Raw genomic sequence first — 27995 nt, forward strand, 5'->3', positions numbered from 1 at the left:
GGACGCCGGGCATTTCGCGGCGCGGCCTTGGCCCGGGCCAGGACCGCTCACACGTTCACTAACTTTCTTTCCAGCTGCAAAGGAGGCGGGAGGGGCCGCCCGAGCGGCAATCTGGGTCGCCGCCGCTTCCCCAGCCGTGCGTGTCACAGTCTGAAGTGGGCTAATGACACCCCGGCGGGCGCCGCTGCCCGCTGCTCGCTTTGGCTCGCTGGCAAAGGATTGTGGGCGCTTGGAAAACGGGCTTTGCCCGTGGGTGGGAGGAGAACCCCGGGCTTGGCTCGGCCAAGAATCTGCCCTGGAGTCAACCCGGGCTTCCCGGTCAAAACTACCCAAGCAGCCGGGACGGGGGGAGGGGGGGGCTCACCTACTTCCTTCATTGGGGCATTTCAGGAAAATGGACGGCGTTTCCCGACATCCCACAGGGCACCAGAAGAACAAGTTCTGCGGGCCCCCAGCGCGCCCGCTCGGCCCGACCCGGTTCTGACAGGTGGGGGGGAGTTACCTTCAGTGGGGGCTCTCTGCCCGACTCCTGCTGGTCTTTCGCGCTGCCTCGGGGGCTCCGGGCCGGAAAAATCCACACAAGTGACCGATGGCGGGGGGAGTCCCATGTCCCCCGTCAGCCGCTGCGAGCGCCCGTCTCCATGCCCCCTCCTCAGACGGCCGGACCGAGCATCGTCAACCTGCGAAAAGAGAGCTGGTCAGGGACTGGCGGGCGGGCTCCCGCCCCCCCCCCGCCGCCGCTGCCCCCCCCGGCCGCCTCGCCGCCCCCCCTCCCCGCCGCCGCCGCTGCCCGGCCCGGGCCCGCCGAGCTCCCTCCACCTGTCTCCCGAGCGCCTGCCTCCTGTCTAATGAAGCGGCTCCAGCTCAAGTCCCACCAGCTCCTACGCAGCGAGCTAAAATTAACGCCCGCGTTATGCGCCGCTCATTACTCACGGAGGCGCCTTAACCTTTTTCAGTGAAAGCCCCCACTTTGCGTTAAAAAATCTCCTGGGGAGCCGCTTTCCGCGGGAGTCGCCAGCCCCGGGGCAGAGGCCGGGCCCCGCAGCCAGGCCAGTCCCGCCGCCGGCCGCGAGGCTTCGGGAGGCGCCCTCGGGGCGGCCGAGCTCACTCCGGCTCTCTCCGCTCCCGTCTAAGGAGCCACATCCCTCGGGGGGAGGGGGGAATGAAAAGGAGCAAAGTGAACAATGCTTAGCAGCGAAAACTTGGCGGGGGGCGGGGTGGGGAAGAGGGGCCGGGCTTCCCGGAGGAAACGGAGCCGACTCCGCGGCCTCCCGCCCGTCAGAAGGGCCCGCTCGGGAGCGGAGCGGCCACCTCCGGCCCAGGGGCAAGCGACTGGGCGGGAGCGTGCGCCTGCCTCCTCGCCCCTCCTAAGGTGGCGGCAGCGGGCAAACGCGGGAGGGGGGCGCGGGGGGCGGGGGGGGGGGCTGCCGAGAGCCGGGGCCGCTATTTGAGCCGTGGCGCGAGCTGCTGGGAGGCAGCCTTGGGGACTCCGTGGCGTCTGCATCGCGGGGCGCCCCGACCTTTCGGGTTTGCCCTCCCAGCAGCCCCAGGCCCCCCAGCAGGCCCAGGCCCCCCAGCAGCCCCAGGACCCCCAGCAGCCCCAGGCCCCCAGCAGCCCCAGACCCCCAGCAGTCCCAGGCCCCCAGCAGCCCCAGGCACCGAGCAGCCCCAGGCCCCGAGCAGGCCCAGACCCCCCAGCAGCCCCAGGACCCCCAGCAGCCCCAGTCCCCCAGCAGCCCCAGGCCCCCAGCAGCCCCAGGCCCCGAGCAGCCCCAGGTCCCCAGCAGGCCCAGACCCCCCAGCAGCCCCAGGCCCCCAGCAGCCCCAGGCCCCGAGCAGCCCCAGGTCCCCAGCAGGCCCAGACCCCCCAGCAGCCCCAGGACCCCCAGCAGCCCCAGTCCCCCAGCAGCCCCAGGACCCCCAGCAGCCCCAGGCCCCCCAGCAGCCCCAGGCCCCCAGCAGCCCCAGGCCCCCAGCAGCCCCAGGCCCCCAGCAGCCCCAGGTCCCCAGCAGGCCCAGACCCCCCAGCAGCCCCAGGCCCCCAGCAGCCCCAGACCCCCAGCAGCCCCAGGCCCCCAGCAACCCCAGACCCCCCAGCAGCCCCAGGCCCCCAGCAGCCCCAGGCCCCCAGCAACCCCAGACCCCCCAGCAGCCCCAGGCCCCCAGCAACCCCAGACCCCCCAGCAGCCCCAGACCCCCAGCAGCCCCAGGCCCCCAGCAACCCCAGACCCCCCAGCAGCCCCAGGCCCCCAGCAGCCCCAGGCCCCCCAGTTGCCAGAGGAGAGCCTTCTCCCAAGTCCCCCCTACAAAGGGACCCCACCCCATTGCTCAGGCTCGCTTTCCCCCAACTAAGCAACGTGGGCAGCTGCCACCGGTGCCCGATCTCTAAGGAGTCACTGGGAATGGCCACAAACTGCTCGCTTCTGCTTTGGGGGATTTGAGGCCTCGGAAACGGCTCAGGCGCGGCCCCAGGTTCCCTTCCGGAACACGCCCCCCGAGGGGCCATGTACCCCCAAAGCTTCAGCCCCTCCTCCAAGTCGGGGAGCGAGGCCTTGGCTCGCGGGGCCACGGGCAGAGCCCTCCCAGGTCAGGGGCGGCTGCCCAGGTACAAGGGACAGCTCCTGGCTGGGGGAGGGGCAAACGTGACCGGCTCCGCGTGGCCCGGCGCGCGCCGGAGGGTGAGGCCGGGTGGGGAGGGAGCACGTGCCCGGGCGGCTGCGGAGCCGGCGCTGACCGAATTAGCACCTGCCTCTAAATCGGGAGGCGCGGAGAGGCTGCCTGAATCACCGAGCCTCAGCTCCGGCGCCGCGCACGCGGCAGATGGACATGAGCTCACACGAACATATGGGCCGCAAATATTTTTGTCACTGATTAGAATTGTTCTCTTTGCTAAGATCTCGCCGCCAGCCTGCCGACACCTCCCCCACCCCCAGAACCGGGCCCTGCCCCCCCTCAGCGGGAGACCTTTCAGACCGGTGCTGGTTCTGAGCCCTTGGAGCAGGGAGCCCGCTCTGAGAAAGGCCCAGGGGGGACAGCGCGTGCGCACACACTCACACTCACACACTCATACACACAACACACTCATACACACACACAACACACTCATACACACTCATACACACATACACACACACTCAAACACACTCACACATTCACACACACACTCTCATACACACAACACACACACTCACACACACTCATACACACAACACACTCATACACACACACAGCACACTCATACACACTCATACACACATACACACACACTCAAACACACTCACACATTCACACACACACTCTCATACACACAACACACACACTCATACACACAACACACATACACACTCATACACTCATACACACAACACACACTCACACATTCACACACACTCATACACACAACACACACTGATACACACACTTGTACACACACACATTCACACACACACTCATACACACATACACACACTTGTACACACACACATTTACACACACACTCATACACACACATTCACACACACACTTATACACACAACACACACTCATACACACAACACACACTCATACACACTCATACACACAATACACACACACTCACACATTCACACACACTCATACACACAACACACACTCATACACACAATACACACACTCACACATTCACACACACTCATACACACAACACACACACTCATACACACAACACATACATTCACGCACACTCATACACACACCACACACTCATACACACACCACACACTCATACACACTCATACACACAATACACACAACACACACTCACACATTTACACACTCATACACACAACACACACTCATTCACACACACATACACACAACACACTCATACACACTCACACACTCATACACAATACACACAACACACACTCACACATTCACACACACTCATACACACAACACACTCATACACACACATTCACACACATACACACAACACACACATACACACTCATACACACATTCACACACTCACACACACATTCACACACACACTCATACACACAACACACTCATACACACAACACACACACATTCACACACACTCATACACACAACACACACTCATACACACACTCATACACACACATTCACACACACTCTCATACACACAACACACACACTCATACACACAACACATACATTCACACACACTCATACACACACCACACATTCATACACACTCATACACACAACACACACTCATACACACTCATACACTCATACACACAACACACTCATACACACATACACACAACACACACTCATACACACATACACACACTCATACACACAATACACACAACACACACTCACACATTCACACACTCATACACACAACACACACTCATACACACAACACACATACATTCACACACACTCATACACACAACACACATTCATACACACTCATACACACAACACACACTCATACACATTCATACACTCATACACACAATACACACACACACTCACATTCACACACATACACACAACACACACTCATACACACACTCATACACACAATACACACAACACACACTCACACATTCACACACTCATACACACAACACACACTCACACATTCACACACACTCATACACACAACACACACTGATACACACACTTGTACACACACACATTCACACACACACTCATACACACATACACACACTTGTACACACACACATTTACACACACACTCATACACACACACTCATACACACACATTCACACACACACTTATACACACAACACACACTCATACACACAACACACACTCATACACACTCATACACACAATACACACACACTCACACATTCACACACACTCATACACACAACACACACTCATACACACAATACACACACTCACACATTCACACACACTCATACACACAACACACACACTCATACACACAACACATACATTCACACACACTCATACACACACCACACACTCATACACACACCACACACTCATACACACTCATACACACAATACACACAACACACACTCACACATTCACACACTCATACACACAACACACACTCATTCACACACACTCATACACACAACACACTCATACACACACACTCATACACAATACACACAACACACACTCACACATTCACACACACTCATACACACAACACACTCATACACACACATTCACACACATACACACAACACACACATACACACTCATACACACATTCACACACTCACACACACATTCACACACACACTCATACACACAACACACTCATACACACAACACACACACATTCACACACACTCATACACACAACACACACTCATACACACACTCATACACACACATTCACACACACACTCATACACACAACACACTCATACACACTCACACACATACACACAATACACACAACACACTCACACATTCACACACACTCATACACACAACACACATTCATACACTCATACACACTTGTACACACACATTCACACACACACTCATACATACAACACACACTCATACACACAATACACACACGCACTCACACCCCCCACACACTCACATTCACACACACTCATACACGCTCACACACACATACACACACTTGTGTAACACAAAGAGCCCCCTTTCCTGGGAGTTGGGGCGCGGTGCGCGTTCCCGCCTGGGACTCAGCGCCTCGCCAGCGGCGCCGGATGTTGGGCGGGCGCCTCGTGCCCACGGCTGGCTGGGGATTCCAAGGAGCGGCGGGAAATCAGAGCGAGTGAGGGCTGGAGAAGGGCGTCCTTGCCCCCCCTCCCCACGGCCTGACCGCCTGAAATGGAAGAGAGAAAGGAGAATGTGTGGGACTCACTAAACCAGCCTCCTTACTGGGGGGGGGGGGGGAGGGGCGCGCAAACCATCGCCTTGAGACCACGGCCCGTTCAGCGGTTCCACCGGCGGCACATTGCGCACAGGGACGCGGGAAGAGGCTCCAGCAGGCCCGTGGGGCCCCCTGCGTGGGGAGGCGGGCTCACAATGCCGCCCACACGGCCCCCAGCGCTCCCAGTCCAAACCTGCTCACTGACAGGGCAGGGCCGAACGCCGCGAGATAAAATCCTCCCCCTCGTGAGTGTGGTCCCCGGGACTCCCCTTTGGTCCCTCCTCTCCCCCTCCCCCGCCCCAAAGAGCAGCCGAGGAAGGGGAAGATGTGGGAGCTTCCCGGCTCCTTCTCCAGCGCGTCACATCTGCAAAGAGCTGCTTTGAACCCTGCGTGACACGAGTGGGCAGAAATACACTCAGAGAGAAACTGACACTGCTGGAGGGGGCCTTTGTCTTCCTTCCTCGGCATGAGGACAGCGGGGGGGCGGGGGGGGGGGCTGAGAGCCTTGGAGCTGGTGCTGCCGGGCTGGGGAGCCAGGAGCACTGTGGTCTGCGGACTTGGGGTGTGCGGAAAGGAGAGTGAGGGCACAGGAGCAGAGGATTCTGGGGGAGAGGGAGTGCAGCACGCAGAGCTGGGGATGATGGGGACTGGAGAGTGACGTCGGGGACTGAGGAGCCGAGGGTCTGACACTTGAGGGAAGCTGGGGAGTTAGGGGCCATTCTGGGGACAGCGCTAAGGTGCATCAGCTAGAAGGACCAGAACAAACACGCGCCAGGTTCGGGAGCTTCCCTCACCCTTGGTCCCCGAGCTGGGAATGTGGGAGGGGAGGCTCATCCTGGGGGCACCGAAAACTACACATGCTAAAATGAAGTGACTTCTTGTTGCTTCCTCTTCCTCCTCCTCCTCCTCCCTCTTCCTCCTCCTCCTCCTTTTCCTCCTCCTCCTCCTCCTCTTCTTCCTCCTTCTCCCTCTTCCTCCTCCTCCTCTTCCTCCTCCTCCTCCTCTTCTTCTTCCTCCTCCCTCTTCCTCCTCCTCCTCTTCTTCCTCCTCCTCCCTCCTCCTCCTCCCTCCTCCTCCTCCCTCTTCCTCCTCCTCCTCCTCCCTCTTCCTCCTCCTCCTCCTCCCTCTTCCTCCTCCTCCTCCTCCCTCTTCCTCCTCCTCCTTCTTTTTCTCTTTCTTCTCCCCTTTTTCCTCCTGCTCCTCTTCCTTTTTCCCCTCCTCTTCCTTTCTGGGTCCATGAGCCACATCCCAGCTGACTCATGGCCTAGGATGTGATTTCACAGGAATGCAGAGGGATGGAACGTGTGAAAATTAGCCCTTGGGACCCAGTCTGCCCTTACAGTCCCTGAGAGGTCCGGGGGACCTGATGGTGGTCTCCCCCAGCCAGGTGCAGGCCCAGAGGCAGAGGCAGCCCCTCTGCACCCCAAGACCCTGCTGCGATGGGCCCCCAAAGAAGCATTTCCACCCAGATTTCCCATAAAAATGCCACATCCAGGGTCATTCCCGTTGATGCAGGCAATCAGTAAACATTTATTAAGCACCTACTGTGTGCCTTATGCTCAGTTCTGGGGATACAAAAAAAGGGAAAAGGCAGCACTTGCTCGTAAGGAGCTCACAGCTTAATGAGGACACAAGAGCTCAACAACTGTGCCCAGCAAGCCACAGGCAGTCTAGGCTGAAAGGCACAGGAGAGGAGGGGCCCGCTGATATTAGGGGAATGCAGAAAGGAGGGAAGCGAGCTGGGCTTTGAAAGGAGCAAAGAAGTGGAGCTGGAGGTGGGTCAGGAGACAAACAAGGCTGGGGGGGGGGAGTGCCGAGCTTCAGGAAATGGCCAGTCACTGGTGGAAGAGCGCATCCAGCAGGATGAGGAGGAAGGGCAAGGAGAATGGGAAGCAGGGATAGGGGGAGGACAGAAAATGGAAGAAGCGACCCCGGGCGGCGAGTCCAACCTGTTCCCTCAAGGAATCTCTTCTCTAGTGCATCTGACAAGTGTGTGCCCAGCCTGGGCTTGGAGATTGCCAGGAGGAGCCGCCGCTGCCCCAGGGAGCCTGCCCGCTCCACACTGGGACCCCTCAAGGGTTGGGAAGCATTCCTACTTTGTTTCCCTCTCACAGAAACCTAGCCGGTCTCGGAAGCTTCTGCCTCTGGAAGCTAATGGCTCTCTTCTCCAGAGCACTCCTGACAGCTATAAGAGAGCTGCTTTGCCCAGAATCCTCTCTTCTCCAGGCCAACTAGACCCCATTCTTCAGGCACTACGCCTCACTGCTCTCCTGGGCACTTCCGAGACCCTCAGCAGGGTGTGGTGATTGGGACCGAATACTGCCTGGGGAGGGAATGGGACCCCAGCAGAGGAAAGCGGCACTAACCCTTGCCCCTCATTGCAAGTCCATGCATTTCTTCACACAGCCTAGTATTTCTTGAGATTTCTTGCATCCCCTCCCACTCAATTTGAATCATCAGCAGATATTAAATGCCTACTGTGCGCCAGATGCTGAGGACCCCAAGCCCCACACAGCGCTTCCAGGGCCTTCCTTTGCTGACCTAGGCTGAGCTGGCAGGCCACTCACAGTCCCCAGTCTCTACAGGCCAGGAATTGCCCAGCCCCGCTACCTCCCAGCAGCATCTGGGAAGAGTAAGAGGGGATCACATCCTACCAGATGCAACCACCTGCCAATTTGATGCACATCAGTTTGTGACTCTGTCCCAGCCATTGTCGGGGGGAAGAAGATGAGGAAGGATTCTGATTTCATCAAGGAACTACCTTTCAGTCACCACTTAGGCTGTCAGAGAGCGGCTTAGGTCGCTGAGGAGTTGGGTGACTTGGCCAGGTTCACACAGCTGGTATGAGGCAGAGATGGGACTTGAAGTTCTGAGCTCAGCTCTTTATTCACTGGGACATGCTGCCTTCAAAAGTTCATCGCTAGGGGGCATAGGGGGGAGAGCCTGGAATCAGGAGGACCTGAGGTCCAACCCAGCTCAGATACGCATTAGCTGTGTGACTGTGGGCAAGTCCCCTAACCTGCTTCTGTCCCAATTTCCTCATCTTGCAGATGGGGATAATAATAGCGCCTCCCTCCCGGGGTGGCTGTGGAGTCAACGGAGATAATACTTGTAAAGTACTTAGCACAGTGCCTGGCATGTAGTAGGCCCTTATATAAATGCAAGACTTAATCATAACAACAACAGTAATACGATTACCCCATCTGGTCAACCACCCTGGCAGATGAGTTATTGTCTAGTAAAATAATATGTGTTAATATGTACTATTTAATATTTATTATGTATTGTGATTATCATTAAATACAGAAGGCAAAGTATAAATCCCTGTGACCGTAGACACTGAAACATTGAGCGGTAACTTTTTTGGAACAAGTATTCATCCCTTCTGAACACATGGAATCATTCTCTACCCTAGCCTAACCTACCTCTCTCCAGCTTTTTGCACAAGGAGAGCAACAGATTCATGGTCTTGGTTTCCCAAGTGTCCCTGGAAGGGATGTGAAGAAAACAAAGGATTGAGCCACTTTCTATCCTAGAGAGCCAAGCAAAGCACTCTGGGGGAACTCCAATGTGCTTTTCTTCATTGGGAAGCCCATGCAGGTGAAAGCCCACGGGTCCCTTCTTTCCTCATCCTTCATGGAGTCACCATCATTAACCGAAAATGGTGACATCGAAGACAGATTTCCACCCGGCAGTGAATGTAGCCCCTAGTTTTGCTTTGTCCTCTATGCAACAGAGAGAAATGTAAGACTGGTCCCAAAGTCATCATGAAGGCCATCCCGTCCACCTCCAAGCCTCCTAGCGGGAGGCAGCTGGCACGGGGAATAAATAGAAGGCTGGACTTGGAGCAGGAAGACCTGAGGTCGAATCCAGCCTGAGACATGTGCTAGCTGTGGCTTTGGGCTGGTCGCTTCTGCCTCCATTTTCTCAACAGTAAAAAGGATAATAATAGCACTGCCTTGTGGGGGTATTGTCAGGATCAAATGAGACCACATTCATAAAGCCTTAAACAGTGTCTGTACATAGTAATGGACGTAGTCCATTAGAAAGACTGGATAACTAAGTCTCCTAGGTGCACTGTTGGGGGGCTTAATGAATACTAGTTCCCTATCCTTTTTCTCCTACTCCTTTCCCTCTTTCCTTCTCGCCATACAGAGCAGGAAACAGTCCCAGAGGAAGAGATTGCCATAAGGTTATTCTGGTGCTCGGGTGGGATTCAGCCCCCACTGGGCACAGATGAAATGGAGTCTGACTAGGAGAGCAATGCACAGGAAAGCTCGAGTCACCACTCACTGAGCAGGGACCGTAAACGGATATCCCACCTGAGGATCATCTCCATGCTTTCAGAACAATGGGGACAGTGACCCATGGCCGAATCAGAAGGGACCAGAAACCTAATCTTCACGACTCCCGGCTCAGCTCTTGACCTTCACTGGCATAAATTATGGGACTGAAGCATCTCCTCCAAGGAGGGAAATCTACCCCAAAATGGCTTCTTGCAGCCACGTTCAGTTATCACCCTCGAGTGGTTTCCTCAAGGCTCACTCTTGACTGGCGGGTATTCAGAGGGTGACTACGCCCACACTGGCAACAGCCAGGTGGGCATTCGCTCTCACTTGTCACTCCCCGGGTGTCACACTTTCTCAGGTGACCAGGATGCCAAAGGAGCCTGAAAGTAACAGGTCACCAAGCAACTGTTCTTGTGGCCTCAAAGCATGATAATGACAACAGCTTACAATGCTTAGCATGCTATGTAAATTATCTCTGTTTGGGCCAGAATCATCGTCTCCCCTTTGCCAAAGTCATCGTCTCTGTGTAGCCCCGGTAACAGCAAGATTGGTGGCTTTCAGCTACAATGGACTTAGCTCTTCTCAGCCATGCAGCCATCCAAGGCAGTTCCCATAGACTTGGGATGGAAAGAGCCATCCACTTCCGAGAGAGAACTACAGAGGAGGAATGTGGATGGAAGAGTACTTTCACCTTTTTTGTTTGTTTGTCCTTTTTGGTGGTTTTTCCTTTGTTGTTCTTTTCTTCCTTTCTTCCTTTCTTCCTTCCTTCCCTCCCTCCCTCCCTCCCTCCCTCCCCCCCCCCCCCCTCTCTCTCTCTCTCTCTCTTTCTTTCTTTCTTCCTTTCTTCCTTCCCTCCCTCCCTCCTTTCTTTCTTTCTTTCTTTCTTTCTTTCTTTCTTTCTTTCTTTCTTTCTTTCTTTCTTTCTTTCTTTCTTTCTTTCTTTCTTTCTTTCTTTCTTTCTTTCTTTCTTTCTTTCTTTCTTTCTTTCTTCCTTCCTTCCTTCCTTCCTTCCTTCCTTCCTTCCTTCCTTCCTTCCTTCCTTCCTTCCTTCCTTCCTTTCTTTCTTTCTGTCCTTTTTGGTTGTTTTTCCTTTGTTGTTCTTTCTTTCTTGTTTAAAGTGATTGCACGTTGCACATTGTCTGGCCTATGTCAGATCAAAGAGGGGGGAAGAAAGGAGGGAAGGACCATTGAGTACAGGACAAAGCAAAAGCAAGGGAAGTCTGTTTTCAATACCATCATTTTTGGTAGATGATAATGACATCATTAGGCACCTGAAGGATGAGCAAAGGAAGAGGAAGAGAAAAGGCTGGGAGTTAAAATCTTACAAAAATGAATGTTGAAAACCATCTTCACATGTAATTGAACAAACAAAATGTTATTGAGGAAAAAAACATTGTCTCCTTTGGTCTCCACTATACTCCTAGGAGGTGTTCCCACTTTACTGATGAGAAACTATGAGATGTGGGTCAGGAAATTGGCTGCAATGGAATATTTCAAGTCAAGTCAAGACCTAGCAGGTTCCAGGTAGCAAGGAGAACACACTTATTTCCCAGTGGGAGTCAAATGGCAGCTCCCTCAGTGGCTGAGCTCGCCATCCATGCAGACCATCATGGTGGAGACTGACCCCTGGCCGAATGGCACCCACTGGATTAGCTGGGAGTGAATTTCCCTCCCAGCTGCTGTCCCCTGCACACACAGCGGCACTTTTGTCTTATGAACACCACGGGGGGCTGTCCAAGTGCAGAGTGTCTCCTGACCGAAGGCCAGCTGCACTGAGCCCCAGAATCAAGCACACTGCTGTATTCTGAAGTGACTGGAAATCTAGGCTTGTAGAGGCAGGCCTTCTAAGGGCAATGACCTCCAAATCCTTGCTAAGTCCCTCCAGCATCTGGTAGAACATTGGGCTATTTTTCAGGCTGGACGCATGATTTCATCAGCGCAAAGAAATCCAGGTATGGAAACTCCTTCTACCAACATAGACAATTGCCTGGGGCCTTAAAAGGTGACTTGCCCAAGATCACATAAGTAAGGTGGAAGCGTGTCAGAAGCAGGACCTGAGCCTGGCCAGACCTTCCCTCCTCCTCCCCATTATCTCTGGGGGATTATTAATTTCATTTTCCTTTCTTGGATGTATAGATAATGGATCCAAGATTGGGGGTCCAAGTGCTTAGGGGATTATCTTGACCTGTCCTCTCAGCAGTCTCTCAAAACTAAATGTGGAGCGCCTGCCCCAAACATCTTGAGGTTTTTGTTCCCACACACAGTTTGAGCATAAGACTCAGACCACCTGAGGACAAGTCTCACTTCTTTTATAATTTTTTTTTTTCTGAAGCAATTGAGGTTGAGTGACTTACCCAGGTCTCACAGCTAGGAAGTGTTAAGTGTTTAAGGTCAGACTTGAACTCAGGTCCTCCTGACTTCAGGGCTGCCCCAGCAAGTCTCACTTCTGATACAAAGTCCTGAGATTTTGGGCAAGTGCCTTAAGATGTCTGGATCTATGTTTCTTCACCTGTGAAATGGAGCCATTGGACTAGATGGTGGCCAAGGCCCCTCCCAGGTGGAGATCTAGGCAGCTCTGAGCCCAGGATCATTTATTCCCAGTGCTTTCTCCAGCTCATCCTATTGCTCTGGGACAGTATTGGAAGGCCAAGTAAGCCCCTCCCCTGGGAAGGCAGCCACACTTGCTTACACTGTGGGTTCACACTTCTGCTCATCTTTGGTCTAGGTAAGTCTGCTCCCACTGGAAGGCCGGGGCTGGGAAGAACCAGAGGCATCCATTCAGATGCAGTAAGAAGCTGGCCAGAGGAAGCAATCCCCAGGCTCTGCCCTTCCCATGATCCTTTCCCCTCCTCTATTAGCCAGAGGCAATCACATGCACAAGTGTTTCCAGCCTGGCTGAGCCCGGAAAAGGCACTAGGACTGTGCATTTCTGTAAGCCATCACTGGTGTGATGTTTCCTCTCCCCAATGTAATTTTGAGGGTTACACTCAATTTATCTCTGCTAATCTGCTGGAATCCCATATGCTGTTCCTTTGGAAGGCCGGGGAGTTACCTGACAAGGCTTTGTCAGCTCTCTTCCTGCTGCACCAAAAACCAGGGGCTTTGCCTCCGCGAAGGCCAAGGAGCCAGTCTGGGACATTCTAGTCCTGCCCAGGGCCCGGATCAAGTGAGTGAGAGGCCGTGGTCAAACACAGCCGTTCTGCCCAGCTGGACGGCTCATCGTGCACCGACCTGTCCAGACTCGTCATGTTCTGACTTGGGTCCCCAAGCCATCACACTTGCCAGCACAGTGCTAGGTTCACAGAAGCAGACAGGAGGCAGTTCTTGCCTTCAGGGAGCTTCCATTTTATGGGTAGGAGTTCCAGGAGGAGAGGGAGCATTGCTTAATGGCCTTTATCTGCCCCTCATCCTCCTCCCAAGAACACACAATGAGTCACACCCAGGAAGTCCCCAGGAAGTGTTGATTGCTCTTGTCCTGTGGGGAATCCTCCTTCTTTTCTAGAGATGGGGTGTGGGTGTGGAGAGAGGAGTCAATGATGCTCTCGCTGGGGAGGAATACAAAAGTCCCAGATGACAGAAATATTGTGTTCTGAATTCCATTCCCTGATGCTACACAAAGAGGGAAAACTCCAAGCAGCCTCTTTATCTGGGTGCCAGGAAAACAATCCTATAATTTCCTTTCAATTCTTAGTAACACAGAGAGGATCTTGAATAGAACATAGATTTATCACATAAACACATATTTCCATCCCTGGGCATCTGTTGTGATTTTATTTATCAGAAAGAGTCATAAACAAAGAGAAATAGCGCATTAAAAGAAAGAAAACAGCCATGTGAAGTGAAGCCGCCTGCTCTGCTAGGAAGGGGACTGCGGCTGGACTTGTTCCTCAGGAACACGCTAGGCAGCTCCAGACCTTTTGATCTTTCAACCCTAAAGAAGCCGCCTAAGGATGGACATCCCTCTCCCCCTTAGGGCCAGTTGGAATAAAGGCGGGAATGACTGTATTCTTATAGTGCATATTAACACCTTGCACCCGGTTAGACAAGAGGAAAAGGAGGGAAGAGCATGGCAAGGAGTGTGGGAACAAAGAGCTCATCCCCATCTTTTACAGTCTTTCCCATCTCTTTGCTTAGATGGTGGATGCATTTTCCATCTATGTATTTGCATTTGCACACACATCTGAATTTATATATGTATCTTAAGAAAAAAGATTTGGTTTTGAGAGACTGCTGAGAAGACAGGCCAAGAATATCCCCTAAACACTTGGCCCCCTAATCTTGGATCCATATGTATAGCAAGTCAATGTTCCAAGGATGGACAGAGGAGTCCTCTTTCAATTCAGAGACACTAGTGCTCTGGAACTCAGTGTCCAGGGTCTGGCATTGGGAATGGAAAATATTGTACTTCTACCTTCCGACAACTACCGTCCACAAACTCAAGAAGGCCACGACCCCAGCTGGGGGAGCCACTAATCTAACTATTTGATCTTTGAACCTCAAAGAAAATTATCTTTTTTCTCGCAAGCAAAAGTAGAGGTTCTTAAATGGGGCTCACAAAGATGACTTCACATTCCCTATGTCTATGGAAGTCACATGGGAGAGCGATAAATAGATAGACAGAGTATAGATAGATGATGTAAATACATATATACATGCATATGTATCTGTGCAGTACCTGGGTTTTGGGGGGCATATACATCTATATTCTATTTCGATCTGCATCTATATATCTATGTATCTTTTTATCTAAGACTCCACTCCCATGCTCCCAGCAGAAAAGATGGGCTCGTCCCACCCATGAAGACAGCACCATTTATTTCCTTAGCATCTCACTCCACTGACTAGAGTTCTGCATGATGCAGCTCCAGTGGAATGAGACTGAGGTGGGAGTCTTCCAGATCTTCCCAAACCCCGTGACACTCAGTGTATCTTGAAGGCTAAGTGTTGTCTCCCATGTTACTTGTCTCTCTTCATTGGTAATCCAGAGAAGAATAGCTAAGATAGCCAAAACCGTTTCAATGACTCAGACATTCGTCTTTCACTCCCTCACTTAAACCCTTACCCAAAGAAACCCCAAACCATGAGAATTGGGAATATGCTCCTGAGGGATATGGAGTCATTTCTGTCCTATATGTTAACTATTGCGATCCAGATTTTCAGCAAACCACATTATCTCGTCAATGGTATATGCTGGAGATCTTACTGCCCAATTGGGGAGAAACACTTCAACCCACAGATGTGCAGATGAGATACAGTAAATTCTGCTGATTTTGGAGTTGGAGACACTTTACTGTCCTTACCTCTGCAAACTTTATGGAGTCACCATTTATGAGACGCCAAGGTAGGGCACTGCTCACGCTGGGAGCTTATCCTCCCCGGGACCCTTTCTGGCTGTAAATTATTTGATCCTAAACAATGCTCACTGTGGCTCTTTGATTCCAGTGTTGGAATAGACTGCCAATCATTGTTTCCTTTTGGTCTCAGTTTACTCATTTGAAATATAGTTACAAAGCACGAAAGAGATGGAGAAATGGTGGATGAATGGATGGATGATTGGAGAGGCAGATGAATAAATAGTAAACAATGAGTAGAATGAAATATTCTATTCTCTGCTGATTTCAGTGAATTCCCTGATTATAAAAATGGGGTCTCTCCTGGACCAAATATTCTCTTCTTATTCCTTCTTCAACGATATCGTTAAAATGTACGTAGATGGTATGTAAGGATATTGTATAAGTGGGAAAGCAGGTGTATGAGACAATCGTAAAAAGACCTGGGGTTTTTTCTGGAGGGTTGTTCATTTCCCCTCTTTCGGAGCTCTCCAGGATATAACTTTTTAAATAATCAGACAGATCCGTGACTGGATTTGGGAGTTCAGATGCCAGTCTACTTAGTATGCTAAAAGTCATATTTAGTATGTTTTAGTATGCTAAAAGTCTCCCTGGATTTCAGCTGATGCAGCAAGGATCCCATTGACACATCCTTGTCCACCCATCTGTGCTCATTGGTGCTAGAGGGCCAACTCAGCTTCCTTTTTGCACTGCATTTCCTTGATGGCTCTTTTTACTCTTGTTTTTCTAACAGTCACTTCTTCCTCCCAGGTTACTCCCTGCTGAAGTCTCAACATGCCCTTTTTCATGGCCATCTAAGAGAGGCTGATCTTTAATTCTTTGAGGGCTTTGGTATTCTACATTGTGTTGCCATCCATCAATACCAGCTAAATGTTAATGTTAAAAAGATGGGGCGTTGCCTTATGGGGAATCATGGGATAAGGAAAATGACTTTGAAGATCTTAAGAGGAGTTCAGCCTGGTCACCTCCTTTTCAGTTCTGTGTCCCGGTGATTGTTCCTCTCTCCAGTTTGTCCCAGATAGACAGACTCTTGGCTAAGTTCTAAAAAGTGTTTATTCAGATAAATCGGGAAATCTTAGATTTTACTCATCCTCTTGACATTTCCTCTGGGAATGGACAGGCCAGTAATTAATGACCTCAGTCAGGAAGCTCTTCAATGTCTTGGATTCTGATGCACTTAATACAAGACCATCGGTAACTAGAAGCTCCCAATACCCCACCATGTAAAAGCAATTCCACCTCAGCCCAGCTCTGCCCTAAATCTCAGTCATCAACAGGGCCAATGACTTGGGTGTGCATATGGCTCCCTGTGTTATGTCTTATTGGATGTTTAGGATCGGAGAATCATCGAACAGGGAAATTCCTATTGTTGCATCTTCCAAGGAGCCTGAAATTATTTTTATATATGTATGGGAGACACCTTGCTTTTGCGTATGGTGTAAGACTGAGGTTCACTATAACAAATAAAATTATTTCTCTTAATTAATCAATGAAAGGCTCCATGGTATCTTATATTCTCTACATGAGAATGATAAGATAGTAAAAATGCGGTTCTTTTTTGTTATTAATCAGTTCAAAGTTTCTCCTCACAAATATACCATTTATCTTTATCTTTCAAATATCTCAAATATTCCAATAGTTAGTGCCCCCACAGTTTTATCATCTCTGGTTCCATTATATATACTCAGTCCAATCCCACTGTACAGAATAGAACAAAGATGGGGAAAGCAGCCAGAAATGAGAACTCTCCGAACCCAGGAAAAAAGACATTGTTCATGGAACAGACTCTCCCAATTTCTCTTCCTATTCATATTTTCTCAAAAGCTGGTGTCATTTAAACAATCAGACACTACACTACAATGCTGATATCTTCATACTTTGCAACCAATTGCATTTATGTGAAAAAGAGTTGGATGAAAAAATATCTGGAAATCTGTTACATTTATCTGGTTAATTGTTCTACCAATTTAATTCTCCAGATCCTGAGGATGATCTAACTTAATTCTGTCTCCACTACACTTTCAGTAAATTGGTGTCATTTTTCTTTGAGACTGTTTACAACTCTATTAGATGATATCGGTCATAATCTTCCAAAATCTTTCTCTATTAAGATTTTACAAATGGGTTCACAAACTAAACTGGTACTGACCCTCATTACCAGACTTTTTCACTTAGCAAGAAACTCCAAATTTTCTGCTTCAGACAGATTCTAGGCTATTTTGGTCTCATTATGGTAATGGATTTTTATTATTTGAACTTCTTTAGGAAATGGTACAGAGGCGGAGCCAAGATGGTGGAGAAAAGACAGTGACTTGCCTGAACTCTCCCCCAAACTCCTCTAAATACCTTTAAATCATACCACAAAACAATTCCTGCAATGGAAGACCCCAGAAAATGATGGGGTGAAGTAATTTTCCTGTCAAAGCTAATTAAAAAGTCAGCAGGAAAGGGCTTTTGCCCTAGAATGAGAGAGAAGTTTGATCCAGCACAGACTGTGACAACATAGATCCAGATCCAGAAAACCAGGAGTAGGCTTTAGGAGCCCCTGAATCAGCAGCAATGTCTTCTTCTGGAGTTCTCAGCCCACAGAGGGCAAAGGGGTGGAAAGACTGATCAGAAGGAGATTTGCTAGCAGTGAGGCAGGACTCTGTTGCTTTGCCCATAGTTAGATCTTGGCCATTGTCCTAGATGGTAATCCCAAGATGAGAGAGAGTATTAGCATACCAGAACTTGCATGCCATAGTTTGAGGACAGACAAGAGTGCTTGTGGTCACTCACAGACCCAGAGCACAAGCCAGGAGAGTAGTAAACATACCTCTCTGTAGATTAAACAATTATGAAAGAATTGAAAATTTATAGGTCCCTATAAGTATCTCTGAAAACAGCTGCACAAAATCTTGAGGCTTGGGATATTGTGCCTTTTAAACTGGAAGCAGAACCACATTTTAACAGAGTCAAAAGTCAAGAAATAAGCAAAAACAGAAAAAAAATTTTGATCAAAGTTACTATGGCAATAAAGAAGATCAAAGTACATAGTGAGAAGACAATAAAATGAAAGCTCCTACCTCCAAAGCCTCCAAGAAAAATGTGAATTGCTATCAGACCGTGAAAGAACTCAAAAGGATTTTGAAAATCAAGAAGAGAGATAGAAGAACAATTGGAAAGAGAAAAAAAAAAGAGTGATGCAAGAAAATCATGACAACAAATCCACAATTTGGTAAAGGAGACACTCAAAAAATATGAAGAAAATAACATCTTAAAAACAGAATAGACCACATGGTAAAAAGAGGCATGACAAGTCAATGAGGGGAAGAAAGGCAGAATTGGCTAAATGAAAAAAGAAGTACAAAAATTCAACAAAGGAAAAAAAATCTCCTTAAAGAGTAGAATTGGCCAAATTGAAAAGGAGGTACAAAAGTTTGCTTAGGAAAAATAATTCCTTAGAAATTAGAATTGAGTAAATGGAAGTTAATGACTTTATGAAAAATCAAGAAACAATAAAACAAAACTAAAAGAATGAACAAAGAAGATTGCGAAATATTTCATTGGAACAAAAATAACCAAGTGACCTAGAAAATAGTTCTAGAAGAAATAATTTAAAATTTATTGGACAACCTGAAATTCATGAGCATAAAATGACCTTAGACATCATTTTTCAAGAAATTATCAAGGAAAACTGCCCTGATATTTTAGAACAAGAAGAGTTAAATAGAAATTGAAAGACTCCACCAATCACCTCCTGAAAGAGATCCCAAAATAAAAATTCCCAGAAAGAATATATCCTAATTTCAGTGCTCCCAGGTCAAAGAGAAAATATTGCAAGCAGTCAGAAATAATTCAAATATTATGAAGCCACAGTTACGATAACAAAAGATTTAGCAGCTTCTACCTTAAAGCATCAGAGGGCATGGCATACAATATTCCAAAGGACAAAGGAGTTAGGATTACAACCAAGAAACATCTACCCAACAAAACTAAGTATAACCCTTCAGGAGAAAAAGGGATAGTCAATAAAATAGAGGACTTTCAAGGACTGAGAAAAAGACCAGAACTGAATAGAAAAGTAGACTTTTAAATACAGAACTCAAGCAAAGGTAAACAGGAAAGTGAAATCATAAGGGAATTAATAAAGTTAAACTATTTATATTCCTATATGGGAAGATGATGCTTGTAACACAAGAACTTTCTCATTATTAGGTCAGTTAGAAATAAATTTAGACAGAAGGCACAGATGTGAGTTAAATATGAAAGGGTGATACCTAAAACAATAAAATTAAGGGCTGAGAAAGAGTAATATGCTGAGAAAAAAGGAAAGGAAGAGGTAGAATGAGGTGAATTATTTCACATAAAAGAAGCAAGAAAAAATTTTACAGTGTTGGGAAAGAGGAGGACTAGGTGGAAGTAAGTGCTAATTATTCTCATCTAAAATTGACTCAAAGAGAGAATAACATTGACATTCATTTGGGTAGAGAAATGTCACTTGCCCTACTTGAAAGCAGGAAGGGAAGGGGGATAAGATAAGGATTAGTGTTAGAATGGAGGAAAGATTGAGGGCAGTGGCAGTCAAAAGCAAAACATTTTTAAGGAGGAATGGGGTGAAAGGAAATAGAGAATAGAATGAACAGGGTCAGGGAATAGGATGGAGAGAAATGAATTAAGCAATTCAAAGTGTGAAAAAAATTTTGATACAAATTTCTCTGGCAAAGGCCTTATTGTTCAAATATATAGAGAACTGAGTCAAATTTATACAAATAGAAGCCATTCCACAATTGATAAACAATCAAAAGATATGAAGAATTTTCAGTAAAGTAATCTAAACTATCTGTTCTAAGTCACTATTAATTGGAGAAATGCAAAAAAAGAGAACAATTCTAAGTTACTACCTCATGCCTATTAGACTGACTAATAGGACAGAAAAGAAGAATGGCAAGTATTGGAGGGGATGCAGGGAAAATGAGATAGTAATGCATTGTTGGTGGAGTTATAAACTGCTTCAACAGTTTATAAAATTTTAATATTTTATTTGTTAATATTTTTATTTGAATTTTAAATTTTTTCCTTCCCTCTTCTCCCACAGATATAGGTTATAAATGTGCAATTGTGTATAACATTTACATATTAATCATTTTGTATAAGAAGACTCACAGAAAAGAAAAAGAGAGTGAGAAACAGCATGCTTCAGTTTGTATCCAGACAATATCAGGTTTTTCTCAGGATGCTTTTTCATTAGTCCTTTGAGATTATCTTGGATCACTGTATTGCTGAGAAGAGCTAAGTCATTACTGATTCTTCATCAGACAATATTGTTGTTATTTTGTGTAGTGTTCTCCTGGTTCTGTTCACTTCATTATGAATCAGTTCATGTAAGTCTTTCCAGGTTTTTCTGAAATCATCCTGCTTGTCATTTCTTATAGGACAATAATATTCCATTACAATCATATACTACAGCTTGTCTAGTCATTCCCACATTGATGGATAATCTCTCAGTTTCCAATTTTTTCGTCATCAAAGAAAGAACATTTTAGTACATTTAGCTCCTTTTTCTTCTTTATGATCTCTTTGGGAAACAGATCTAGTAGTGATATTGCTGATCAGAGTATGCACAGTTTTAGAGCTCTTTGATCACAGTTCCAAATTGCTCTCCAGAATGGTTGGATCAGTTCACAAGTTCACCAACACTGCATTAGTGTCTCAGTTTTTCCACATCACTTTCAACTGCCAACATTTTCCTTTTTTTTTTGTAAATTAGCCAATTTAAGGTCTGAAATGGAACCTCAGAGTTGTTTTAATTTGCATTTCTCTAATCAATAGTGATTTAGAGCATTTGTTCTTATGACTATAAATAGTTTTGATTTCTTCACTGCAAACAGCCTGTTATATTATTTGACCATTTATCAATTGCAAAATAACTTGTATTCTATTAATTTGATTCAGTTCTCTATATGTTTGAGAAATGAGATATCAGATATGCTTGTTGGAAAATTCACCTCCCCCCACCCCGGATTCCTGCTTTCCATATAATTTTGGTTGTATTTGTTTGTGCAAAATCTTTTAATTTTACATAATCAAAATTGTCCATTTTACATTTTGAAATAATGTTTTATATCTTATTTGGTCCTAAATTCTTCCTTTATCCAAAAATCTGACAGATAAACTATTCTATGCTCTCTTAATTTGTTCATGATATCACTCTTTAAGAGTAAATCATGTACCCTTTTTGACATTTTATCCTAGTATATAGTGTGAGATGCCTAGTTTCTGCCATATTATTTTCATTTTCCCAGCAGTTTTCATCAAATAATGAGGTTTTTTTCCTAAAAGCTTGAATATTTGGGTTTATCCCATGCTATATTACAAAATCTACTATAATGTAATTTGTTTCTAATCTTTTTCACTGATCTACCACCCTATTTTTTAGCCAGTAAGAAACTTTAAATAATTATTGTTTTACAGTTTGAAATCTGGTACATCTGGACCACCTTCTTTTGCATTTTCCCTATTGATTCCCTTGATATCTTTGAGATTTTATCTTCTAGATGAATTTTGTTATTATTTTTTCTAGCTCTATAAAATAATTTTTGATACTTTGGTATCACACTGAATAAGTTGGATAATTTAGGTAGAATTGTCATTTTATTATATGGCCTTAACCCATCCATGACCAAATCTGTATTTTTCCAATCGTTTAGATCTGATGTTATTTGTGTGAAAAGTGTTAACCATTCTATAGAGCATTTTGAAGCTGTGCCCCAGTAGCTATAGAACCATGCATACCCTTTGACCTAGTGTCACTACTAGGTCTGTATTGAAAAGGAGATAAAAACAAAAGGGAAAAGGACTTGTATATATACAGAAATATTTACAGCATCTCTTTTCTGGTGGCAGGAAGTCAGAAATTTTTTTGGGGGGGTGCTTTCAATTGGGGAATGGCTGAACAAATTATGCTGTGTGATTACCATGAAATACCATTGTGCTACAAGAAATGATGAGCAGGATGCTGTCAGAAGAATCTGGAAAGCTTTAGGTGAGCTGATGCAAAGTGAAATGTATTGTGTGCAAAGTAACAGCAGTATTATAAGGTGATCAGTTGTGAATGACTTAGCTATTCTCAGCAATACAATGATGCAAAACAACTCTGAAGGACTTAGGATGAATAATGCTATCTCTCCCCAGACAAAGAACTAATGGAGTCTAAATTCAGATTGAGGTACACTTTTTTCCTTTATTTTTCTTCAGGTTTTTTCATTTTCTTTCACAATATGACTAATATGGAAAAATGTTTTGCATAACTATACACATATAATCTACATTGAATTGCTTGTCTTCTCTGTGAGGGATGTGGGGAGGAAGGAAGAGAGAGAATTTTGAACTCCAAAGTTTTAAAACTTAATGTTAAAAATGCTTTTACATGTAATTAGGGAAAAATAAAATGCTAAGAATTCAAAAAAAGCTTTTTTTTAAAAAAAGGAACGATCATGATTTGTTCCCATATTTGGTTTTGTATCCACTTCTCAATTTTCATCTTCATAATTTTATTTAAATAGTTCAGGTTCCTTTGATTTTGTGCCCTATTATCTCATTTTCCTTCTTCTAAAAGGATGTGAAAGATTGTGGCAGAGTGACTCTGACCTCTCTCCCTTAGCCCTCTATTCCCTGCCTAGGATTATCTCACCACCACACATTTGGGCAGCACCAATGGTGAGGAGAGCCATCACATCACCGTCTCATTCAAATATACATATATAGAACCATTATCTCATATCGAAAAGGTAATTAGCCTCAAGTGCTCTGCATCTCAAGTACACCTTTCCAGAGTTTCAGCCTTCTACAAAAGATAAATACAGTTATCTAAGGAGGGAGAAAGCACTAACAATTGGGAAGAACCAGGGAATATTTAATAGAGAACAAGACATTTTAATCGAGCCTGGGAGGAAGGTAAGTCTAGGAACCAAAGAGGAACAAGGAATCCATTTTAAAGATGAGCAGAGAGGGATTGGCAGCTAAATGGCACAGTAGATAGAGTGCTAGACTTAAAGTCAAGGAGCCCTTTGTTCAAATTCTGCCTCAGATACATGTCTGACCTCCCTTTGCCTCAGTTTCCTTATAGGTAAAATGGGGATAATTATCAAACTATGTGATTATCATGAGGATCAAATGAGATACCATTCATAATGCATTTTGCTAACTTTAAAGCATTATATAAATGCTGCTTACTGTGGCTATTTGTCCTTCTTGAAGAGGACCCATGACTGATTCCAGCTAGAGTAGCAAGGATCATGGAATGCAATATGGGAGAAGGGAGAAAGGGAATAAACATTGATATGGGACCTACTATGTGCCCGGCACTGATTTTCACAACAATTCTGCAAAGTGGATGCTGTTATTATCCCCATTTTATAGTAGGGGAAACTGAAGTGAAAGAGAAATGATTTGCCCAAGGTCACATAGCAAGCTACTTCTTGTTAGAGGTCACATTGACCTCAGATCTTCTTCCCAACTTCAGACCCATTGCACTGTGCTCTGGGGTGCCTCACTGGTAAGAGTTCTTTGCATACAGTAGGTACTTAATAGAATTTCATTGAGTTGACTTGAGATAGAAAATCCTTTTTGGAGAAGATTTGATTTTGAAGCAACAGATGTCAATCATCAGGACATGAGTTTATCTGCAAGTCAGAAGAGAGCTATGACAAAGTCTCAAGACCAGTGGCTAACAGCTTCTTCGCCTGTAAAGGGAAAGCGTTTCTGGGAAACCTGAGAGGGCTGAAGACTTTCTTGAAAGTTTGAGATCTCTGGGGGAAGCAGAAGCTTCAGAAAATGGAATCTGGGATCTTTGTACAAGAGGTCGGAATGATTGCATTCCCAGGGCTGATGGGAGACACTCTGTGAGTCCCCCCCCCCCCCCCATGACTGCTCCTATCAGAGCCCTTTGTGACATGCTGATGAAACCCACTCCCTTAAAGATCAGAACCTGCAGGGACAGAGAAAGAGAGGCGGGGCCTGCGCACCCTTGAGCCACAGTTATTATGAGTGATCTCAATGGTCCCGAAGGCTGAGGACTCAAGGGCATCCTGTCCTCTGCAGGGGTGAGTTTCTCCCCCCTCTTTGCAGCCCCTAGAGCACTGGGTGTGCCCCCGACACTGACTTTCCTTCCTGTCCCAGCACAATCCCCCCCCCACACTGCTTTTGACAAGGATGTGACTGTGAACAGATTTGTTGTCATTCGTGAAATCCATTTCTACAACAAAGGCTGTGTGTACACACATGTGTACGTGCCTTGTACACACATGTGCCTGTGGGTGCATGCGTGTGCACACAAGATCTAGAAGCAGTGGACACATGTACCACAGGGATATCTGGGGGGTTTCTATGCTTTAACATCCCCCCCCCCAGAGCCGGCCTCAGCACAGGGGCCTCACCAGATCCGCGTTTTTAATCGAGACTTCTTGTCGGCTCAGTTCTATGGATGCCCGTGGGGGGGGGGGGTGTCTCTCTTTCACTTATGGCTTAGACCAGATGCCTGCGGTTTGGGGATTCCTCCTCTCCCTTCTCTCCTCCCTCTCCCCCCCCCCTCAGGTCCTCAAGGACCCTCAGTGGTCCCTGCGCTTGCATCACCTGGAGCTTTCTCGGTCACTGGCATGGCCTGGGCCGCCTTTTATTTGGAGATGGGAGACTGCGGATTTCCTTGGGTGATGGATGGCCAAGCCCACGCTGACGGTTCGGGAAGGCGAGGGGGCCGGAAGCCCCCACGGGAGGCTCTGATTTACAACTGAGGCTGTGAGTACAGGCATCAAGGCGCAATAACCTTCCCTCGGCGAAAAACAAACAGCCTCCTCCCCTCCCCCCCAGGCAGAGGATGACAGCTCGCCATGTTTCACCCCCAAATCCATGCCCTGCCCCTGCCTCGGCTTTGGGGGCCACCAGGAAGAGGCTCTGAGCCCATTTCTGGGCCTGAAGGACCATCCCTGAGCATCGGCACGTGTCCTGGTGCATTGGGAGGTGCCCGGCTCACAGCCCGCTCAACCCCAGCTCCGGGGGACCACCCGCTCCTGTGGGTACTGTGAGATCCCCCCAAAGCAGCATCGACTGGCTGCAAACAGCCAGTCCTTTGTCCTAGTGTCAGGCTCAGAGGAAGCGTGAGCTCCCTCTTTTGGAAACAGGCTTCAGAGTGATGGGAATGTTGCTTGAGCAAGGTTTATTCAGGCTCATCTGGGGAAGTGCGGAGATGGACGCCCTGCTCTTTCTTTAGGACTTAAGAAAAATTAATCTATCTGAAAGGGGGACAGAGAGAGATACAGACAGACAGACAGATAGAGACAGAGAGACAAAGAGAGAGACAGAGACAGAGAAAGACAGAGAGGGGAAAGGAGAGAGACAGAGACAGAGAGAGAGAGAGTCAGAGAGAGAGAGAGAGAGAGAGAGAGAGACAGAGAGAGACAGAGACAGAGACAGAGAGAGACAGAGAGAGAGAGGGAGAGAAGGAAGGAGGGAGAGGAAAAGAAAGAGATGGATATTTTTCTACAAAGACTAATAAAATATAGAATATTGGGATGAACAGATGACGCAGCCTACAGAACAGTTTCATTTCCACCACCTGGAAGTTAGCATTAAAAACTCCACGGTCAGCAAGTCCCCCATCCATTATCAGGGGCACACAGCAGCAAGTTGCCCGGAGGATGCTGGGAGATAACCTGCCTCTTGGAAAAAGTGTTTTCCCCTCTCTGCAAGAATGCCTGCTGTGCTGGGAATCCCATTTGTGGGGGGATGAGGGTGCAGGTGCAGGCCCCCAAGCAGACACTGAACAGGTCAGGGGGTGGGGGATGTCTCCCGGAAGGGCTCCAGGCATTCCCACAGGCATCCTTTCCTCACTTCTCATGCACCAAGGAACCTGGGCCCTGTCACAGGACTCTCTTGAGCCTTGGTTTGTCTGGTTGTGAAGAGAACAGTTTGGGAATCACCAAGTGCTACGTGATGGCGAGCTGGAGTCACTATTCCAGGAGTGTTGTAGCATCCCGGAGGCTCCTTTGGTCCCATGGGATCCTCACAAAACCTCATGGGGGCAGGGAAGGGAAGTGCTACCATTACCCCATTTTTGGACGAGGAAACAGACTCTTCCTGGCCTGGGCTCTGTCTCCTAGAGCAGTGAGGTCAGCCTGCAAAGTTCTGGGCCCTGGCTCTTTTGCGGAGCCCTCGAGAATCCTTCCCGGCACTGAGGAGGAACAGAGCAGGGAGCTGGGTGGTGGCCCCATGAAAGGGAGAAGTCCAGCTGCCTTGGGGACTGACCGCAGAGGCTGTCAGACTGTTTTTGTGGGTGTTCCTTCCTTCCTTCCTTCCTTCCTTCCTTCCTTCCTTCCTTCCTTCCTTCCTTTCTTCCTCCCTTCCTTGCTTCCTTCCTTCCTTCCTTCCTCCCTTCCTTGCTTCCCTCCTTCCTTCCTTCCTTCCTTCCTTCTTTCCTTCCCTCCTTCCTTCCCTCCCTCCCTTTCTTTCTCTTTCTCTCTCTCTCTTTCTTTCTTTTTTTCCTCTTTCTCTTACTTCCTTTCTTCTTTCTTTTTTTTTCTTCCCTCCTTTCTTCCTGCCTTCCTGCCTTTCTTCCTCAGTTTCTTTCTTCCCTTTTGACAATAGTGTAAATTTGAACAGAAGCCTCAGTCCAGGGTTCTTTGGGTGCTGGAGGAGAAAGAAGCCCTCAGTTGGGGAGGAGGCTGGGGCTGGAAGAAGCCCTTTGGGCCCCAGGAGAGTTCCGAAGGTTTTCCTTTGAAAAGCCCCTCCTTGCCTTGGGCCAGGCCGGAGGCTGAGGCTTCTCTCATTAGCTGCTGCTGAGAGTTGCTGAGTCTGCAGAGCTCGGAGCTGATTAGGAAGATGGCGTTTCCAGCATCCGTAATGGGCTCCCCCAGAAAGAGCCAACACTTCAGGCTTTGTTAAACCCCATTTCACCTTCTCCCCAGAGGAGTGGGGAGAGGCTTCCACTGGTGGCAAGGGCTCATTCTGCGCGGCCAGGGCCTTGCCTCGCCCCAACCCACACCCCTTGCCGTGCTAATCCGGCGCTTCTTCCAGGGCAGACAGCCTCCGAGGGAGGCTTCCTTTGGGAGCACAGAACCCATCCGGACTCCCACTCCAGTGTGTGAAGGCCACTCTGGCCTTCAGCTTCCGGAGGCACAGGGCTCTCCCTGGACCCGGCTTCCCTTCCCCCTCAGTGACACGGTGGAGATGCTGAAGACCTCGCCTTTCACTGCAAATGCTTCCTATACCCCAGTGATGTTGGGGGGAGAGGTGGGGGAAGGGACCCATTCTGCTCCGGGAAGGCCCTTCTTGCCCCAGTCCCTCAGCCGGCTGGTTCTCCACCTCTGGGGCCTCTGATCCTCCGCTGCGGAGCCACCTCCCTGCCCTCGCCCCCTTCATGCGGCTTCATCCCTTTGCTTCCTCCCAGGGAAGCGGAGTCGGGTCTGCCATGTGTCCCTAGAGGCCG

The 27995-nt window shown here is 48.0% G+C and overlaps 1 protein-coding gene across 14 annotated transcripts in view; it reads right to left on the minus strand.

Annotated features, from left to right (window-relative positions):
- Window positions 1-27995, minus strand: part of ARPP21 (cAMP regulated phosphoprotein 21) — a 151703-nt gene that overhangs the window by 88513 nt on the left and 35195 nt on the right. For all 14 annotated transcript variants that reach the window (XM_074284601.1, XM_074284597.1, XM_074284606.1 and 11 more), the window contains exon 2: window positions 503-680. The gene's annotated coding sequence lies outside the window, so the exon portion shown is untranslated. The remainder of the gene's footprint in view (window positions 1-502; window positions 681-27995) is intronic.

Source organism: Sminthopsis crassicaudata, chromosome 1 (genome assembly GCF_048593235.1).
Source record: "Sminthopsis crassicaudata isolate SCR6 chromosome 1, ASM4859323v1, whole genome shotgun sequence".
In the NCBI taxonomy this organism is placed as follows: domain Eukaryota; kingdom Metazoa; phylum Chordata; class Mammalia; order Dasyuromorphia; family Dasyuridae; genus Sminthopsis; species Sminthopsis crassicaudata.